We start from the raw sequence: 6,000 nt of genomic DNA, 5'->3' as shown, positions 1-6,000 counted from the left end.
AAAGAGATAAGCAATAAGGAACCAAGGCTTCTGCTTTTAAAATCCCTGGATGTTTCTATTTTAGTTCCATCCATTTCTAAATAAGAAGGAATTGTATAATCTTTCCCTGATGAAATTGTACTTGGATCAAAATGGAGATGTAGTAGCAGACCTGAGGATCTTTAGTAGGGTGGTTCTGCCCAAGGAGGATCCCATCAACAAGAATTTGGGGAAATTTGAAAGACAGAGACTTACAATCAACCAAGATGCTTTGTCACAGCTGAAGTTGCTTAACAAGGTGGGTTTCTCTTTTTTTCCAGAGCCATTTCAAGTGGGCTAAGCCTAGTTAAAAATGTGGGTAACCTTCACTGAGAATTGAATGTATAGAGTAAAACATCTATAGGTTCCTTAGCAAGGTTTCAATTCTATGGACCAAGGTATCCTTCAGATGCTACAGTATAATGCTGAATACTGTTGTAAGCTGATTCAGCAATATCCAAAATGAGTTTTGGGGTGATTATTATTTAGGACACAAATCATTGCCATTTAAGTGTCCCTTCTGCAATTTAATATTTCCGTAAAAGTGTAACCTAATTATATTCTTTCCACAGAAAGGACTCATGTTGGATACCTTGCACTGAATCTCTCTGTCAAGGTTGGATTGCTAAGATGTATGCTAACCTCTGTTCCTGCTCAACTTGCCATAGAAACAGGGGGGAGGGGGAGTATGGGAAAGAAACAGGAGTTTCAAGAAGCTGTCAATGGAATGTGAGACCCAAGGTCATCAAAAGCAGGTGTCTGGCGGAGAAGTGGACCATCCCCATAAAAAACAGAAAAAAATGTGATTGAGCAATGTGAATACATTCTGTGTGGGGGTTATGGAAAGCTATTGTTAACTAATCAGATTTTCTCATGGGAAAACTAAAGTTGATTTTATTTTTTCAGTGCCAGGATGTGTAGTCAATTATATAATATTATTAAACACAGAACAAATCTTATTTCCTGATTTAGCCTAACCCAAGGCCATCCACAGGCAGTAGTCAAAACAGTGACAGCTCATCTTTTACAATAAAGTTTACTCAAATATTTATTATTTGTGGATATTATATTTTAAAAACAAGCATATATGAAGAATGGAGGAATGCATGTTAATTCCACTATGAGAAAGAAAACACTGGTTGTCACTTAATGCTTAAATCCTTTCTCAATCTCATCCTTCCAGACTTAAGTTAAGTAGAAAATTACTTTTTTTGTAATCTGATAAGTCAGAACAAAAAGGGAGTAACTAAATGAGGCATCTTCCTGCTATTGTATCTCCTGCAACCATTTGGAAGTAGTCTGATATTTCATATTTGCCTACATGAAGTCCAGAGACTACTTGACTAATGTTCATGTCTAGCTCATTGTACATGGATGGTGAGTCCTAACATATTTCTTTGGCATTTCTTTCTTTTTCTGCTTAGTCTCTGCCTCAGTCCAAATGTGTGGAAAAATGTCATCCTGGATTTGTCAAGAAGGCTCGAGAAGGAGAGCCCTTTTGCTGCTATGACTGTGTTCCTTGTCCAGAGGGGACCATCTCCACTCAGGAAGGTGAGTGACACCGTAGGGAAACTTTGGTCAATATGCATGTTAAAGACACATGTAAATTTGATAATTTTGTTCTTAATTTTAATGGTGTCAAATTTCTTCCATTATGGGAGGTATAAGAAAAGTAACTTGAAGAGGAGGAGGAAGAAGTATATTGTGGATTGCATAGGAAATCTCTCTTTTATTTGCAAGTTTGGATGTGTCCTTCCATGCTTATCTTTCTTAGGAACATCTGAATTCTTTATAATCTGAGGAATGATGTTAGATCAATGGGTTTTGCTCATCCAAACCAACTTTACTGTACATTATAGGCCAAAAGAGACATTTATTTTTATTTTAATTCCATTTATATCCCGCCCTTCTCCGAAGACTCAGGGCGGCTTACAAGCTTAGCAGTAGCCTTCATTCTATGTATATGCCTGCTTATTAGGGCTTTCACACACACCCACAAGCGGCATTATTACAAAGTCAGCTTAATTGCCCCCAACAATCTGGGTCCTCATTTTACCTACCTCGGAAGGATGGAAGGCTGAGTCAACCTTGACATCAATCAATCCTTAAATTAATCAGTCAATCTTTATGAAGATCATAAAGATTGCTAAGCACATTGATTTGTGCTTAGATTGTAAGCCGCCCTGAGTCTTTGGAGAAGGGCGGGATATAAATGGGATTAAATAAATAAATAAATAAATCTTCATAAGATGAAATATCTAATTGGGAACAACAATGGAGAGAGAGATATTGGGTTCAAGGAAGAAATCAAAACCAAATGGAAGATTCACCATAAAACCATCATAGATATTCTCTTCCCACCTTTTGTTATGTTTCCAATTTTCTTTGTTGTTAAATAGTGAAACACAAACATAACACCAAGAAAAAAGGAGTATAGTTGTTGTTCTGAAAGGGGAATCTGTGTTGGGATTAAAAGGAACAGAAAGAAGGGGGGAAGAGAACTAATAAAAGATCAATCTAATTATACATTCATACCAACGTTGGATTCATTCTCTCTTTAAAATTGCTGCCAAATCTATAGTAGAGAATACGGAAGTATATTGCTTCATCTTCTCATTTCTACACAGTAAAAAGACTTTATAGATAATAGATTCAGTTCTTGTTCTTGAATTACTTCCTCAAGATCAAGATGCTACCTACCATGGAACCAGCACACAGGGCCCTATTACAAGGGATTCCCCAAGACTGTTGAGAAAAAAAATCACATTTTAAGGAATTTCTAGAAGGCCTCATAGTCTAGAGCAGACATGTCAAACACAAGGCCCGGGGGCCAGATCCGGCCCACGAAGTGGTTTTATGCGGCCCGCGAAGCCATCCTGGAAACAGTGAGGGAACGGCCCCCACTGCCTTGGCCCTGGCCCAGAGACCCTCCTTCTGCCAGAGACCCTCAGATCTGTCCCACTCCTGCCCGGGCCCCCATAGGCACCCTTGATGCAAACCGATGTAGAGCTGGCCACGCCCACCCAGTAGGCCATACGCACTCTAGCCATGCCCACCCAGTAGGCCACGCCCACCCTGGACATACCCACCTGGCCCCCTGAGGGCAACCACAATGCCGATGCGGCCCTCAATGAAATTGAGTTTGACACCCCTGGTCTAGAGCAGTGGTAGACAACCTTGGCTCTTCTATGACTCATGGACTTCAACTCTCAGAATTTTGGGAGTTGAAGTCCACCAGTCATAAAAGAGCCAAGGTTGCCTCCCCTGGTCTCAATTTCAGGATGCTTCTTTTTTTTTCCCCTGTAGGGGGATGTACCACCTGCCCTGAAGTAGGCAGTATAGCAACCCTTCTCAAGAGGAACTCCATGGATCCAAGCATGTCACACAACTTTTATCCTGTGTTCAATATTTTTAGAGCAATTTATTGAGAGCATGGCTGGTAGGTCAATCACTAATAAATGAGTTGAACATTTTTGGGATAAACATATGTCCATTTTGTTGTTGTTAGTTGTGAGGTTGTGTCCGACCCATTGCGACCCTATGGACAATGTTCCTCCAGGCCTTCCTGTCCTCTACCATCTTCTGGAGTCCATTTAAGCTCGCACCTACTGCTTCAGTGATTCCATCCAGCCACCTCATTTTCTGTCGTCCCGTTCTTCTCTTGCTCTCAACCTTTCCCAGCATTAGGCTCCTCTCCAGTGAGTCCTTCCTTCTCATTAGGTGGCCAAAGTATTTGAGTTTTAGCTTCAGGATCTGGCCTTCTAAAGAGCAGTCAGGGTTGATCTCCTCTAGGACTGACCGGTTTGATCGCCTTGCAGTCCAAGGAACTCGCAGGAGTCTTCTCCAGTACCATAGTTCAAAGGCCTCAATTCTTTGGCGCTCAGCCTTTTTATTTATTTTATTTATTTTATTTATTTTAATTCCATTTATATCCCGCCCTTCTCCGAAGACTCAGGGTGGCTTACAAGCTTAGCAGTCCAACTTTCACTGCCATACATTGCAAATATGTCTGTTATCTGACATTTTTTTAAAAAAAATAGAAAAACAAACAAACAAACAAAACACTTAAAAGGGCAGCATTAGGTCTTTTTCTGCCATCAGTTTTTGGTTTCTATGTTTCTATCCCATATTCATGGTGTTGTTCTTGAAAAACATCTTGAATTTACACATGGTCCAGAATGGAAAGGCATGCACAGTGTTGGGTCTCCCTATTTTCTTCCATAGTATACCCATATTCTGCATTTTCTTTCAAGGTGCAATTAAATTAACCTTTCAAACCCTACATGAGACAGAACCAGGGATCTGCAGGGCTTCCTCTCCTTGAGGAAATCTCCTTGTCTCACCAGAGCTGATATAGTTTTCATGCAAAAGATCTGTTCCCTAAAACATTGCCAGTTTATGGGTCATCACTAGCCTGCCTTTTCTAGTAAAGTTCCTGCCCTATTGGACCCCACTTCTCCATGAAATTCAATAGGCCCCCCATCCTTTTAAACATCTGGAAACTTCCTACTTCTCCCAGAGACTTGGGATAAGGTAAGATCAGTGCAAGGTAAGACTCTAGTGGATTACCTCAGAGAAGGGAGTTTGTGGCACCAGATATTTCTTCTTTTAATATAATAGCAGTAACAGTAACAATAACAATAACAATAATAATAAGTTGGAAGGGACCTTGGAGGTCATCTAGTCCAACCCCCTGCTCAGGCAGGAAACACTATACCATTTCAGACAAATGGCTGGCCAGTGTCTTCTTAAAAACTTCCAGTGTTGGAGCGTTCACCACTTCTGGACGCAGGTTGTTCCACTGGTTAATTGTCAGGAAGTTTCTCCTTAGTTCTAGGTTGCTTCTCTCCTTGACTAGTTTCCATCTGTTGCTACTTGTCCTACTTTCAGGTGCTTTGGAGAATAGCTTGACTCCCTCTTCTTTGTGGCAGCCCCTGAGATATTGGAACACTGCTATCATGTCACCCCTAGCCCTTCTCTTCATTAAACTACACATACCCAATTCCAGCAACCGTTCCCTATATGTTTTAGCCTCCAGTCCCCCAATCATCTTTGTTGCTCTTCTCTGTACTCTTTCTAGAGTCTCAACATCTTTTTTTTACATCGTGGTGACCAAAACTGGATGCAATATTCCTGAAGTGGCCTTACCAAGGCATTGTAAAGTGGTATTAGTACTTCACATGATCTACTTTTATTTTGTTGTTCTTGTTTTTAATAGTTGTATATTCTGTATTGGTTTGTTTTTTTAGTGGAATGTAAGAATATACCATTACTAAGGCTTTCCCATTTCTCAGTATAACATCTCTTGCAAAGGTTTTCTTGAAATTTGAAGGACTATAAAAATAATATTGATTTGTTTTCTCAGATACTGAAAAATGCACCAAGTGCCCAGATGATCAATATCCAAATGAGAACCAAGGCGAATGTATCTCCAAAAGAATAACCTTCCTGTCCTATGATGAACATCTGGGCATCATCCTTGTCTCCTTTGCCCTACTTTTATTCCTAACCACAGGTTTTGTTTTAATGATATACCTTAAATATCTAGAAACTCCCATTGTCAAAGCCAACAACCGGGATCTCTCCTACATCCTCCTGGTCTCCCTTCTGCTTTGCTTCTTGTCCTCCTTGTTCTTCATTGGTCAACCAAGGAAAGCCACTTGTATTCTTCAACAGACAATATTCGGCATTGCCTTCTCAGTTGCCATTTCTTCTCTCTTGGCCAAAACTATCATAGTGGTGCTGGCTTTTCTGGCTGCGCAACCAGGAAATCAAGTGAAGAGATTGTTGGGGAAGAGCTTGGCCAACTCCATCATCCTTTCTTGTTCTGGTGTCCAAATATTTATCTATTCCATGTGGCTGGCAGTTTTTCCCCCTTTCCCTGACTCTGACTTCCACTCCCAGCCAGGAGAGATCATCCTTCAATGCAATGAAGGCTCTATCACCATGTTTTATATTGTCCTTGGCTACATGGGTTTCCTG

The sequence above is a fragment of the Vipera ursinii genome (assembly GCF_947247035.1).
Source record: "Vipera ursinii genome assembly, chromosome: 2".
Classification (NCBI taxonomy): domain Eukaryota; kingdom Metazoa; phylum Chordata; class Lepidosauria; order Squamata; family Viperidae; genus Vipera; species Vipera ursinii.
Note: the sequence above shows the minus strand (reverse complement) of the source record.